We start from the raw sequence: 15,799 nt of genomic DNA, 5'->3' as shown, positions 1-15,799 counted from the left end.
GGGACATGGTTTTAAAGTCCAGAGGAAGATGGGAGCCGGGAGAAGAGGAGAATGACAGGCCTTCCACAAAATGGAAGCTCAAGGAGGAAGCAATGGAAGAAGGGGGCTTTGTTCATGGTCATTCCACAGTGAGTGGGTAAGTTGGTGGTAAGTTGTTCCAGGCCTTGGGCATGGAAGGAAGGACCAGGATGAGTCAGCAGCAGAGGGGGCATGGACTTACAGTCTTGGGAGGTCAGGAGCAGAGCCTTGTAAGAGAATGAAGAAGGCAGGAATGAAGCTATGGCTCCCCAGAAAAACTAGAATAGAGGGATCTCATTAGGGCCTGTCTACCAAGCCAGGCCAAGCTGGATTCTACGTCTCCTCTGGGGTCCTTGTAATTGCGGATCTGAATCTAGTTCATAGCAAGTAGCTCTCATGGTGAACAAGAGGCCAAGCCTCAGAATAGGTGGCTATTATTGACTTGCTAATGAGGAAGAAAAATAGTAATAACAGTGGCTCACTGGTATGTGGTGCTTTCCAGTGTACAAAGTCCTTTCTTCACAACAATGCTGCAGAGTAACTATCTGAAATATGGGAAGATGGGGTTCAGAGGGAAGCAATGGGGCTAGGGGCACACAGCAATTAAGTGGTAGAGCTTAGCCTTAAGACCCAGGTTCCTTGACTCTAAGGCTAGTATTCTTTTTACTACCCTGGCCTCCCCCACCTGGAAAAACAGGCTAGAGGAAAGACTAACCATAGTATTAGAATTTTAGGGATTCAACCAAAGTAGGTTAAGCACCTGCTCTTGTGACTGGTTCCTGGGGGTGGGGGTGGGGGAGGAGGCAAGTTGGATAAGGACATGATCTCTGCCTTCAAGGAGCTTATAGGATCCCAGTTCCTGGATGATAGTCATAAGGGCTGGCATTTATAGCAAAGTTAGCTCTCATTTTGTCCTCACAACAACTATGGGAGGCAGTTGCTATTATTACCTTAATTTTACAGATGGGAAAATGGAGGCAGGCAGTGGTTAAGTGACTTGCCCAGGATCACATAGTTAGTAGGTGTCTGATGCGGGATTTTAGCTCAGGTCTTCCTGACTGCAGGTCTTATCTTCTATCTACTTTTCCACCTAGCTGTATCTGGTATCACATGGTGAATTAGTGGCAGAAATGGGGCTAGAACCCAAGCTGGTGTATTTGCTCTTTTTTTAAAACTATCTCACATTCATTGACATATTTTCTTTTTAAACATTTTTTAAAATAATAAACATTTTTATTTATAGTTTGGGGTTCCAACTTTTATCCCTCTTTCCCTCCCTCCCCTCCCCCTTCCCTGAGGTGGCAAACAATCCATATTTTCTTTCAAAATCTTCTTCATTTCAAAAATATCTCTTCCTCTGTTCTTATCCACAGAGATTTAGAAAGGGGAGGGGAAGCAGTTTAGCCCATAAACCAAATTTGATAGTAGCTATAATATTCCACACCCCTAGTGTTCCACCTTGGCAAAGAGGGGATGAAGGTGTACTTAATTCTTCTCTTGGTCACCATAATTACAAAGTGTTAAGTTTTATCTCATTGTCCTTCCATTTGCACTGTGGTAGTCATTGCTTATATTATTTTCCTGGTTCTCCTTACTTCCCTTTGCATCCATTAATACAAGACTTCTCATGCTTCTCTGAATTCTTCTGATTTCTCATTTCACAGTAATATTCCATCACATTCACATATCACCTCTTTTTTTGCGGGGTAATGAGGGTTAAGTGACTTGCCCAGGGTCACACAGCTAGCAAGTATCTTGTCTGAGACCAGATTTGAACTCAGGTCCTCCTGAATCCAGGCCCAGTGCTTTATCCACTGTGCCATCTAGCTGTCCCAAATCACCACTTTTTTTTTAGCCATTCTTGATTTGATGAGCACCTCCCTTGTTTCCAGTTCTTTGCTGCAACAAAAGGGCTACTATAAATATTTTGGTGTAGATGAGATTTTTCTTTCTATCTTTGACATGCTATGACACATGCCTAACAGTGGGATCTCCAGGTCACAGGATGCTTTTAGTCACTTTAAAATTTTAGCCCAATTCTTAATTGCTTTCCTGTATGCTTGGTCCATTGGTGCTTCCCACTCTCCAAGATATACTCGACTGGCCCCAGTCATAGCACTCTCATCCCTCCTGAGACCACTCACTGACTACTACCAACCCCACCTTTGTCTACACTAAACACCTTAGTAACATCTCTGGATAATGAGAGGAAGGTGTGCACTGACTCCCATTGAGTCAGCATTAATGGAAGTATGGCTTTTGGGATTGGGGAGGTGACAGTCCTGCTGTCCTCTGCCCAGGGTAGACTATATCTAGAAGACTCTATGTTTAGGTGATATTTTCAGGAAGGACATTGCCACCAGGAAAGTATCCAGAGGAAGGTGACCAGGCAAAGGGAATAGAACTCCCTCCCACATGAGGACCTGTTGAAGGAACTTGGATTGTTTATTCTGGAGAAGAGAAGATTTGGCATGGGGGTAGGGGTGGGGGTTAGACATAAGATCATAGCTCCAGAGAAGGAATGGAATTTTCAAGACCCTCTCCCTCATTTGTTCTGGTTGTTGTTGATGAGTAATTCCAGTCGTTTCTGACTCTATGTGACCCTATTGGGGATTTTCTTGGTGAAGATACTGGAGCACTTTCCCATTTCCTTCTCCAGTCCATTTTATAGATGAAGAACTGAGGCCCAGAGAAGTTAGATGATTTGCTTAAGGTCACCCAGTGGTAGATCTGGAATTTGAATTGAGGACCTTCCTGTGATTCCAGGACTGGTGCTCTTTTCAGTATATATCCCCTGCTTAATGATAATTATCTTTCCATACTTGAAGGGCTGATGCTGGATCAATTAGCAAGGATTTTTCAAGCGTCTACTAGGTGCCAGGCATTGTGTTAGAGGCAGAGACAAAAATGAGGCAGTCCTTGACCTTAAGGAGCTTACCTTCTCTCAGGGGAAGAGACAATAAGCATAAATGAAATAAATGCAAAGGAATTTCTTTGCTTTGTATGTGTATGTGTGGCTCTAGCATCCAGGAGGATCAGGAAAGATCTCACATATAGGGCCAATTTTGAGCTCCGCCTTGAAGAAGACTAGTGATTTTAAGAGGTGGAGGTGACGAAAGGGTACATTTCCACCATGGAGAAATAGCCTTTTGTGAATGGACCTGACCAGATGACAGGATGGGATGAGATCCCCACGGAGTCTCAAATGCTGTGATTCTGGTGATATCCCATGCAAAGCCACAGGGATGGGAGATAGGATATCATGTCGCAGAAACAAGAGGGTAAGAGCCAATTAGATTGCTTCCCTTTGGCCCCAGAGGATGGAAACTGAAGTGGTGGAAGGGAGTAGGAAAGAGAGAATTTGGACTTTCTCAATGAGAGAAGTCTACAAAACCCAAAGGGTGTATTGGGAGGTAGGGAGCTTTCCCCTTTCAGGAGGTCTTCAAGAAAAGATCAGGTGGCCACTTGCCTAGGATGTGGATTCCAGTTGAGTCTCAGGTTGGACAAGATGACCTAAAAAGCCCCTTCTGATGCTTAAGCTTTGGTGACTCACTGCTGCCTAGGGGCCGGCCTGGAGGGTGAGAATGAAATTTGAGAGTGGTAGTTATGGGAACAGTTAGCACAACCATAATGGTTGTGGTAGTTGTTAGAGCACTGAGAAATGATATTATTGTTGTTATTAATAATAATTATAAACTCACCCAGACAGAGTGTGGGCAGAGGTGGCCCAGGTGCATATTTGGGAATTGGGGGAAGGCCAACCCTGGAAGCAAAGTTGTGGGAGGCAGAGTGGGAGTGATGGAAAGAGCCTTGGAGAGGGAAGCAGGAAGCTGTTGGGAGTCCTGGCTGTAGCCTTGCTTCCCTGTGTGACCTTGTACTTCTTCCATCTCATGTCTGGGTTTCAGTTTTCCCAAAGGGGCAGTAGCATTAGATGATTAATAATAAAAACAATAATAGTGGTTGCAACTGATATTTATAGATACTTTAGGGTTTGTAAAGTGCTTTACATATTTGACCCTCAACCATCCTGTGAGGCAACTGCTATCATTATCCCCATTTTACAGATGGGAAAACTGAGGCTCAAAGGGGATGAAATGACTTGCCAAGAGTCACACAGAAAGTCATTTGCAGAGTTGTTTTTCAAACACCTCCCTAGAACTGTCACACTAATTTCTTTTAGACATTTACAGCATATTTGGCGGGTCTTTGACCTTGCTGTGGGAACATCTTCCTTGCCCTTCCTCCCATCCTGCCACCTTCAATATTATCAGGGATACTCTGCCGGATGGCCATTGCCATCTGCAGTCCAGAAACACAGTCTCCCAGGCTGCTGCTGGGAGTCTCCATTCCCTCTCTGTCTGACCTTGCAACTCTTCGTTATTCCTTAATTCATCTTCTTGAGCCATGTTTACCAGCTGCCGGCTGGGAAAACGGCACTGTCCGCAGCAAATATTTACCCACCATCTGCAAAACTTTTACTACCAAAGGGGCCTGTCTTCTGGAAGCCCATAAATGTAAAGATGACTACTCCTACTCCTCCTTGTGCTGTCCTACCCACACCAGGTTCATTAACTCTTACCCCAAACTCTGGAACTATCCAGAGCCCTGGTGCTGAAAGCTGAATGGATCACCACAGAGAATTTGCATATGTGTTTACATGTGTATTTTAACAGTGGCAAGGTGGGGTTTGGGTTGGGAAACCTCGATGGTGCCGTGGCTTATCAAAATCCTTTGTTCCTCCTTCTGCATCTCACAGACTCTGTGGCCATGTCACCATAGATGGGTAAGGAGGGTAGGATGGCTCTGTCCCTACTCTGAACTTCTGTGGTCCTCACGCTCTGTGCCATGCCTTGGGTTCTGATCATGCATTGATCATCCACACTCTGGTCATATTCCTCTCTCTCTCTCTCTCTCTCTCTCTCTCTCTCTCTCTCTCTCTCTCTCTCTCTCCCTCTCTCTCTCTCTCTTTCTCTCTCTCTCTCTCTTTGCCTGTGAGCTGCCTCCATCAACAGTTTAATGATGCACTTTTCTCTAGTGCCTTAAGCTTTTTCAAAGAAAGCACTTTCTGACCAAATATCCCCGTAAGTCAGGGAGGAGAGAGATCATTGTCAGCATTGTGTGGGGAGAAGAGCAGTGGTTTGGGGGCTCAAAGGACACAAATTTGAACCCCAGCTCTGCTAATGTGTGATCATGACAAATTGCTTCCTGGGGGGGGGGGTGTGACCTAACTTTCCAAGATCCTAGAGCTAGAAGAGATCTCACAAGCCAGTTCAAACTCCTCATTTTACAAATGATGAAATTGGGGCCCAGAGAGGTTAAGGGCCTTGCCCAAGGGCACACAGCTTCAGAGGTGCGATTCCAACCCAGATCCTCTTAGCCCAGAGACAGTGTGCTTTCTGCTACATTGTCCTGTTTTTTATCTGTGAAGTGAGAGGTTTGGATTAGATAAAGCCTAAGGTTCTTTTCAGCTCAGAAGTCCAGCATCCAGTTTGCTGTAGAGGAATCTGATACCACAAGAGGGTGAGTGACTCTTCCTTGATCATGTGGCTGGTACATTTCTTAGCCAGAACAGTCCCTGGGGGCTTCTGGCTCTGAGCTTCCCTTTCACCTCTAGAATGTTGTCTTTCAGGGCAGCCTCATCTTGGGAGTCCCTGCAGACAGGGACAGTATCTCTCCTCCCTCTTACGGCACCTAGGATGGGGATGGAGTTCTTGGTCAATGGAAGCTCTGCTCTCGCACTTTTCCTGAGCTACTCACAGAATCAGAGAATATTAGAATTCAAGTAGCTTTAGTCCAATCCTAAACTGTAGCCCAATGAGGTTAAATGGAAAGAACAGTTGTTTACAGTCAAATCCCAGCTCTGCCACTTATCTACCATCCCTGTGCCCAACAGCAAGTCACTCACTTCATTATGTAGTAGATATGAGATTTGAACTCAGATCTTCTGGCCTCAGTCCAGGGCTCTTTCCACCACACTACATAATGGCCTTGGGCAAGTCCCAAGAGGGTGGGCAGAGGTGACTTGGGTGCATATTGAAAGATGGCTATGGGCAATTTCTCTGTTCCTCAGTTTCCTAATATGAAAAGAGGAGATAACACCTGTAGAACCTATTTCCTCAGGGCTACTGTAAGGTTTGAATGAGAATGGAAGTACATCATTTTGAAAAGCATAAATCACTATAGATTTATCCATTGTTTCTGTGGTCATCTGGGAAACCCTTTCAATTGTTGATAGCTAGCATCACATCTCCTGTTGCTGTGCTTTTGCACAGACTATCCATCCTACCTGTAATGCCTTCCCTCCTCACTTTCTCTTAAGATCCCTGGTTTCCTTCAAAGATCAGCTCAAGATGAAACCTTTCATGTTTTCCCCAGCTGCTCCTGCCCTGCCCCCCCCCCATTACGTTGCATGTACTTTGTATTTACTTATATATGTATATATTGTTTACCCCCAATAGAATAGGAGTTCTTTGCGGGCAGATGCTTTTATGTTTGTCTCTGTGTCTCCATTGCCTAGCACGGTGCTGGCCGCATAGCAGATTCTTAATAAATAGTCAGTGATTGTTTTTAGAAGTCTAGCCTCAAAAAACCCCAAAACAAAAGAAGTCTAGCTTCCTGCTTCCCAAGCCAGCTCCTCTTCTCTTCCACCTTCCTTCCATAACCCATGTTTTCTTTCCTCCCTGCTGTCCCAGCCTCCACACTTCCCTTCCCTCAAAGGCTTTCCTCTGCCTCCATCCCCCTTGTACCAGTGGGGCCCGAGGTGTGCAGCCAGCAGGAAGAGGGGGTGTATGTGTGGGGAACATTCTGGAGGCAGAGAATGACCACATTCTATTGATCTTGGGGAACTGGGCATCTGGGAGAGGGATGGCTATGGGTTGAACAGTCACACCTCCAAGAAATCTCTGAATAAGACTCGGGGAAATCAATGAAGCAGCAACAGTGGGGGAGTTACTGATGAAGCTGAAGGAGGGACCCCCATTCGGGGAGCAAGAAGTGAGTGGGTGGATTGGCCAAGAATGGAAGAAGAGATCATCGGGAGCAATTGCTTCAGGTTTTGTTGACTGTGCTGCTGAACTTGGGAATAGGAACACTGTGGGAGGGGTCCCAGTGAGTGGGGTACCGAATACTGTAATCAGAATCCAATAGGGGTACTTAAGGCTCAGGGCTGGGCATAATGAAGATAGAGCAGGGGGCCGGCCGGGATGGAGACAGAATCGATAGTTGTTTTTTATGGGGCTCCTATTAAGTAGAGCATGGTATATGAAGGAATCAATAGCAATGGATTCTGCTGAAAGAAACTCAAGGCGGGGGGAGGGAGCTGATCTCAGTGGAGTTGAGGGCTGGGCCTCAGCTGTTCTGGTCAGCTGCATGAGTTGAAGCTTGCAGAGCTCCTGGGTACAGCAGAGCACCCTGGACAGGGTGGGGATCTGGCTCTGCTGTTTCCTTGCTCTATGACCTTGGCCAAATCATTTTTCTCTGCATCTCAATCTACTCCACTGGAAAAGCAAGAGGTCGATAAACCCAGAATTTGATGGCTTAGAGATGTGGGGTTCTAGGCGGTTGGTGAAGTGACTCAACCTTGTTTTAGTTCCTTTTGTTTTTGTGGGGCAACGAAGGTTAAGTGACTTGCCCAAGGTCACACAGCTAGTGTCAAGTGTCTGAGGGAGGATTTGAACTCAGGTCCTCCTGAATCCAGGGCTAGGGCTTTATCCACTGTGCCACCTAGCTGCCCTCAACCTTGTTTTAAGTATTTACTACGTATTAGGTGCTATGCTAAGTGCTGGGCACACAAAGAGAAGCAAAAACATGGTCCTTCATGGAGTTCACATCTGATGGGTGAGATAATATGTACACAAGTGCGTACATACTCTCACATAACATATACAATATAAGGTAGTAGATGCTGGGCTTGGAGTAAGAGAGACCTGAGATCAAATCCTGTCCCTGACACTTAGTAGCATGGCTTTGGGCATGTCACTGACCTCTTAGTGTCCCAGTGAAACTGTAAGACTCCAAGTTCATCATTCATTCATTCATTTGTTCTTCCATTCATTTGTCTGTCTGTTCATTCATTCATTCATTCCTGGCAATTTGACCATGGACAAATCACAACCTTCCTATGTTTCACTCCTCATCTGTAAAATGGGTGCTGGGAGGGTAATTAATAGCACTTATTTCCCAGAGTTGTTTTAAGGCTCCAAAGAGATAATGCACATAAAATGCTTTGTAAACATTAAAGCATTTATTATTAGCACTGCTACTAAGTTCCTGTGTGACCATGGGCAAATCACTCAGCCCCTCTGGGCCTCAGTATCCCCATCTGTCAGATGGAGTTAATATTACTTGCCCTCCCTCCCTTGGAGAGCTATTGTAAGGGTCAAATTAGATAATGTATGTAAAGTGCCTGGAAAACCCTGGATGAGGGTTAGCTGCTATTATATTGGAGTGTTAGAGACAAATCTATTCATTTGCTTCTCCAATAAATCAATACCTCAAGAAGCTCTGGTTTCATCAGCCCAGGCACTCCCTCCACTGATGTCCATCACACCTCAGCACCTGCTCTTTGACAGTTATTATGCCCCCTACATACTTCCTCTTCCTCCTCCTCTGATGAACCTCTGGGAACAGAATTGGGATGATGGGGAAGGTGACTTGGGTCTGGACTCAAAGATTTTACAGCTTGGGAGAAACTTCAAGAGCTTATCATAGTCTTCCAGACCCCAGGATGAACTGCACCATTGCCCCTAACTCCCCACTCTCCCCAGCCTAGCTGAGGTCCTCCTCGGCTCCCATCTGGACCTTTGTTACAGCCTCCTGTCGAGTCTCCAAGGGTCCGAGCTTCCCTTTCTGTTCTAATTCTCCACATTGCCTTCAAAACCAGCTTCCTAATGCACAAAGCTGACCATGCCACTCCCTGCTGAAGGACTTTCAGGGGCTCCCTATTGCCTTGAGTATAAAATGTAACCTGCTACATTTGGCATTGGAAGACTTTTACAAAGTGGCTCAGAGTAGATAAGCACTTGGTGAATTGGCTGGAAGCGTAAAGGAGCTATCAGCCCTGCTTTCTGGTTCCATCTCTGCAGAAGGGGAGGATGACCTCAGCAGGGGATGTTAACATATATTAGAATCGTGCATTGCCATATTGCTTTAAGGCTTACAAAGTGAGCTGGTGCTGGGGGTGGGGGTGGGGGTGGGGGGAAGAGAGCCATGATTCCTAGCAGGCTTGTCACTGAGATGAGACTCGGCTTCTGAAGCCTTTCCTCTGACTCCCAGGCAAGGACAACCCAGCATGGCCCACCTCTATCACCCACTGGTTCAGCAAGTGACTGAGCTTCTTAATTCTTCAGGTTGTGGTCCAAGACTCGGCTGTGGAGAGGATGCCGAAACCACAGTTGCTCTCTCCAGCTCATCCCCATGTTTTAGACTATTTTTTAGAGCTTAAATCAAGTGATTATTCAGCTAGGATTTAGGGTAAGATACTAAGAGCCATCCCAGGTGGTTGCCTAATTAATTTTTCAGATCAGTGTAACTGAAGCCTAAAGAGAGGGTGACTTGACCCATGTCAGGTGGTGCCAGGTGCTATTTAAACCTGCTCCTTTAACTCCATCACCTGTACTTTCCCCACCTGACCACCTCTCGTCCAACCCCTTCATTTTACAGATGACTGAGGTCCAGGGAGTTTCAAGTACTTTCCAAAGGTCACACAGGTAGAGGAGCTGGGATTTGACCCCGAGGGCCTCTGACTCCAAACCCAGGCCTCTTTCCCTATTCCCAGGTAGAAGATGAAGATGTGGGAGGAAGGGTGGTAAAGGTTCTCCTGGGTTGGGGAGACCTCTGGTGCAGCCTCCCAGAGGAGGGGAGAATGGTGTCTGCCTCTGTGAAAGCCTGGAGAACCAGTGTGGAGAGGTCACGTGGTCATCTGGGCTGTGTATGGCTGGAGGGCTTCTGCCGGCTGCCTCCCCATCTCTGGCAGGGAAGGAGAGATGGGCTCATCCGTCAGGGGAGTTCAATAATGAATGAAGTCCAAGTGTCGAGAATGCAGGCAGCAGCCCTGGTGTAATAACAGGGCCCGTATTAATAAAGCAGATAATGAATATGCAGGTGTGTCTAAATGATTAATGAGACTTCTGATGGCCACGGGAAGGGGCGCGTGAGTCACTGATTATGGAAATGTGTATTCTGCATCCAGCAAGGCAAGGGGAAGAAACCATGGAGCAGGTGGGGATGAATGAACGAACTGGCAGAGACAGAGGGCTAAATGAGGCAGAGGGTTATGGCTCTGAGGCCTGCCCCCAGCAGGAGGGTCGATGCGCAAGGCTGAGGGAAGCATCCGGAGACCACAGAGGAGGCACCTGATCACTCGTGCCTTAGAAACAGTCTGTGCCCTAAGACCCCTCTCTGTTTTGACCTTTTCTGTTCTAAGGCCCCCAGTAGCTCTAACTTTCAGTATGCTAGGGCCCCACCCAGTCCTGACATCCTTTGTTCTAAGAACCCTCCCAGCTCTGACATTCCTTGTTCTAAGAGCCCTCCCACTTGTTCTAAGGTTCCTCCTATTTCTGACATCCTTTTTTCAAAGAGCCCTCCCACTTCTGACATTCCCTGTTCTAAGAGCCCTCCCAGTCCTAACAGTGCCCTGTTTTAAGCATCTTCCCAGCCCTGGAATTCTCCAATATTCACCCCCTCACCCTTCACCTTCCTGAGTCGGCCTTCCTGTCTGTGAGGGACCAGCCTGGAGAATTCTCCCCTTTCTCACTCCCAGGAAACAAACTGGAAGAATGAGACTTTAGGGAGAGAGGGAAAGGGGGAGAAAAAAAATCACCCAACAACCCACATGCATAACAAGGCTGAAGAGAAAGAGAAATATTCTAGAGATGAAAAGAAATTACCATACGCCAGAATCTTGTTATTCAACCTAATTTTCAAAGGACCACAGCTGTCGCACTGAGATAATCTGTTAATTATAATAGTCATTGTGTTTTAGTGAAGGGAAAGAAACTCAGGCACTTGAACATTTGGGGAGAAAGCAGAAGGGGGTGAGGACTTTGAGAGAAAGGGGGTGGGGATTGAGTCAAATGAGGGGATGTAAAGATTCACTGCCCACCCCCCCCCCCTCCACCTGAGTCCTTAGCAAGACACTTTTTAGTGAGTGCCTCCCAGTCGGTCATAGATAGGTAGTGAGCGCTCCATCCCTAAAGGTATCCAAGCCATGGCTGGATCACTGTCATGGATATTGTACAAGGGACTAAATGATTTCTGAGGTCCCTTCCAGCTCTTGGATTATGTGGTTAGATTACAATAGCTTTCATTTCTTTCAAATGTTTTTAATTCAAGTTGTATTGATACCTCTTATTTGAACATCACAGTAATTTCTGGATATGCACAGCTCACCCTCAACTCCAGTGATGTTAATCTTTATAATAAAGAAAAGTCCTTTGGTTAAAGAAGCTTATATAGCAACCACATGGGATGGCGTATACAACAATCCGGACCCATAGACCCCACCTCCCCAAAGAGAGGGGGGTCATGCAGTTCCCTAGCTCTTCTCCAATGTTTAAAGCTGATCAGGCACTTCCCTACCTCCCAGGGCTACTGTGAGGAAGCACAAGCATCCTTGGTTCCATTTCATAGGTCAAGAAACACTGACCCTCTCAAGTAGCTCTGGAGCGCAGGGACTGCGTCCTAAGCCTAGAGAATTGATAGAAGGCAGCCCCTCCCTCAAGGGGCTCACAGTTCATTTGGGGAGAGGGGGCATGTGCCTACCTAGAAGTCTGTGGGGAGGGCCCATTGAGAGCTATAAGCTGTCGGAGTTCAGAGGGGACCCCTCCCCTTTCCCCAGTGGGGGCAGCTGGGAATGTTTTAGCTGGTGGGAGGGGTTCAGCTGGGCCCAGGAATGTGCAGTGAGGGCTCAGCCACATAAGAATAACTGTGACCCTGGGTGGGGGTCATTGGCAAGTCCTCCTACTCACCCACCCGGGATACAATTTAATAAATGCTTGAACTGTAGAATTATAGTTCTAAAATGGGGACCTGAGAGACCACCTTATCCAACCCCTTCATTTTACAGATAGGGAAACTGAGGTCCATATAGGAGAAGTGACTTGCCTAGGGTCATAGAACTGAAGTGTCCAAGGCAGGATCTGAATTCAGGGCTTCCTGACTCCAAGTTCTGTACTCCATCCTCATTGGCTCCTAGCTGCCCAATTGGTTGGGAAGGTCAATTCCCCACTCCAAGCACTGGTGGACTCACCTTGTGTCATTCATTCAGTCAACAAGCATCTATTAATTTCTTACTGTGTGCCAGGTGCCATAGGGAAACAAAAAAAGGCACACAGTCCCTGCCCTCAGGGAGCTCACATTATAACTGAGACTTGACATAGAAGTAAGAAGTTACAGACAAGTTGTAGTCTCAGAGGAGCAGGCAGTCACAGGCTGACCTGGGAGGCAGAGGGGGATGTCTTGGACAGAGCACCAAATCTGGAGTCAGAGACTTGGGGTGCAAACTTCAACTGCTGTTGTGTGACCTTGGATAAGTCATTTCCCTTCTCTAGGCCTTTGCTTCCCAAAGGATTGGATTAGATGATCTTTAAGGTCACTTTCAGATCTAAATTCCATGAAGCCCTCTAGACATCCTGGCTGTCCAGCCTTTTCTCCCATTTCCTGGGTGGCTAGGAACATCAAGGGGGCACAGGGGATTGAGAACCAGGACTAGCATTAGGAAGATCCGAGTTCAAATCTGGCCTCAGACACTTATTAGCTGTGTGACCCTGGGCAAATGACTTCATCTCTGTTTGCCTCAGTTTCCTTATTTGTAAAATGAGGATAATAATAGCACCTATTTCCCAGGTCAAAGGAGAGACTATTTGTAAAGTGCTTAGCACAGTGCCTGGCACATAGTAGGTGCTATAGAAATGCTAGCTATTTTCATCACCATCACCACCACTACCACCACCATCACCATTATTACTCACCAATTCACTATCAAATGGCCTGGGTCTGATCTGGCCTCTGTGGGGGGAGGGGGGGGCTTCCTGCTACCAGAACCAGAAACCTTAACCTTCTCCTCTCTCCTGTTCCCCATCCAAATCCTCACTGGTCAGGGCCTGGGCCTGAATTTTGCCCCCTCCTCCAGGAAGTCTCAGTAATCCTTATAATAATGGATCGTGATCGTGATAATAATAACAGCACATTTAGAGATGACTTTATGGTTATGAAATACTTTATAAAGCTTATTATCTCATTTGATGCTTCCACCACTCTAGGAGGCAGACAGGTAGGGCTGGTATTGGATTAAATTTAATTTAGCAAATGTTTATTAAATGACAATTCATTTCAGTTCAGGGGAAACCCATGTATTAAGGGCATAGCATGGAGAGGCAATATGGAACCGTGGAGAGCATCCGGACTCTAAATCTGTGAGCCTAACCTAAGCCTCTTCTGCACTCTCTGCCTCAGTTTCCTCATCTGTAAAATGACCCCTAGGGTGGTCCTTCTCAGCTGGACATCATTCTGACACTTACTGTTTCATGTTTGGTTATCTCACTTTTCTCATCCATAACATGGGGAGGTTGGACTTGGGGACCTCTGGGGTCCCTTCCAGCTTTGGCTCTTTGATTCGATGATATGGTCTCTGCCATTTACTAGCTTTGCAATCCTTGATAAGTCACTTGACCTGTCTGAGCCTCAATTTCCTCATCTGTAAAATGGGGATAATGACAGCCCCTGCCTCACAGAGCTGTTGAGGTTCAGATGAGATGCATGTATGTAAAGTGCTTTCTGAACCATATATATATATATATATGTATATGTATATATATGCAAAAGATATAAAGATAGATATCTATATTCCAAAACTTAAAGGTATATCTATGCATAGATATATAAATGTAACTATAACTATGTGTTAGGTACTAGGCTTGGTGTTGGGGACCCCAAGAAAAATGGAATTGTTCCTGCGCTTGAGGGGTTGACTTTCTCTTGGGGGAGGTACAGCCTGCATACTCAAAGAGGTAATAGAAGGTAATTTCAGGAGGGCAAGAACCCTATAAACTTGGGGCATCAGGGAAGGCTTCCCAGAGGAGGATGAAAGGAAGGAATCTAAACACTGGTCAGGAAGGGGGAGGTGGTGCATTTCAGGCCTGGCAGATGGCTCTGTGCAGATGTGCAAAGGCAAGAGATGGACTGTCTCATTTCGAGAATGTGACTAAGGGATCGTTGGACCTTTGACCTATAGCTGGAAGGAACCACTAGTTTAGTCTAAAAACCTTCATTTTTGCTCAGAGAGATAAAGTCACTTGCCCAAAGAACAAATGAAAAATTTGTAAGCCACTTAATACAGTGCCTGACTCAGAGCATTTGCTTAACAAGTGCTTATTTTGTCTTCCTCCCTCTCATGGTCACCCAGGGCATAAGCTTCAGAGGTAAGATTTGAACTCGGGTCTTTTGTTTGCATAGCAACTATTCTTTCCATTGTTACCAAACTGCCTCCTCTAAGGGAAGGGGAGTGGTATGAAATAAGTCTGAAAAGAAGGTGAGAGGAAGATTGTGCATCGGTGTTAAATGCCAAGCTATGTTTGTCTTTTGTCCTATAGGGAATGGGAAGCCTCAGATAATACGGTTTTTTGGTTTTTTGTTTTTTTGTTTTTGGTGAAGCAATTGAGGTTAAGTGACTTGCCCAGGGTCACACAGCCAGTACGTGTTAAGTGTCTGAGGCCAGATTTGAACTCAGGTTCTTCTGACTCCAGGGCCAGTGCTCTATCCACTGTGCCACCTAGCTGCCCCACCTCAGATAATTCTTGAGCAGGGGAGTGACATGATGGGACATGTACTTTAGGAAGATTATTTTGTCAGTTCTGTGGAGTATGTCTTGGAGGGGAAAGAGATTAGGTTCCAGAAGAGATAGGAGGAGGCCACTGAAGTGAGTCAGGAAGAGGTGATAAATGGCTGATCTTGGGAGTTGAGAGGACAGTCTGGGTACAAGAGACACTGTTGTTATTTGTCTTTTTTTTCCCCCACTGTCTTTCATTCTTAAAGAGGAACCATGACATCAGGAGGTGATGTCATGACTTGAAGGGAATTGGATTTAAGTGAGGGAGGGCTGTGCAAAGTCACCAGCCTCACTCTCTCCTCCAGAGCCCTCTGTGTCCAGTGGCAAGATATACATCAGGATGACTGGAGATGGCCTCAGATGTTTGAGGCAATTGGGGTTAAGTGACTTGCCCAGGGTCACATAGCTAGTAAGTGTTTGAAGTGAGATTTTAACTCATATCCTCCCAATTTCAGGGCCAGGGCTCTATCCACTGCACTACCTAGCTGCCCTACAAGGGATACCAGGGTTTGACAAGATGACAGGATGAGTGAGCAGAGAAGCTTCAAAGAGTCCAGAGCAATTCTGGGATCACAAGGATTAGCAGTGGCTGTCTCCTCCCCAGTTTGTGACCATGATGCTTCTTCTAGGGTCTGAGCAGGACATAGAACACAGGGTCTTGCATCTCCTATGGTCATTTTATCTGGGCTGCCTCAAGTCTCCCCTTTTCATGGACATGAGCTCTGGCTGAGAGTATGGAGGCAGGAGTGTTTCTGTAGTTTGTCCCAGATTGCATGTGGGACAGGCACTCTGTCCAGTTCTGGGGCAACCCAGTTTGGGAAGGATGCACATAAGCTGTTGAGTGTCCAGAGGGTAAGGCAGCCAGGAGGGTCTTGGGACAATGCCATATGAAGCTTCATTGAGAGAACTAAGGATGCTCAGCCCTGGAAGAGAGCAGTCCCTTCTGGGATCACTGTC

At 46.3% G+C, this 15,799-nt stretch overlaps 1 protein-coding gene across 11 annotated transcripts in view; it reads left to right on the top strand.

Annotated features, from left to right (window-relative positions):
• Nucleotides 1–15,799, top strand: part of ELFN2 (extracellular leucine rich repeat and fibronectin type III domain containing 2) — a 94,554-nt gene that overhangs the window by 61,645 nt on the left and 17,110 nt on the right. The gene's annotated exons all lie outside the window — the stretch shown is intronic.

Source organism: Dromiciops gliroides, chromosome 5 (assembly GCF_019393635.1).
Source record: "Dromiciops gliroides isolate mDroGli1 chromosome 5, mDroGli1.pri, whole genome shotgun sequence".
NCBI lineage: Eukaryota > Metazoa > Chordata > Mammalia > Microbiotheria > Microbiotheriidae > Dromiciops > Dromiciops gliroides.
Note: the sequence above shows the minus strand (reverse complement) of the source record. Positions and strands in the feature narration are given on the sequence as shown.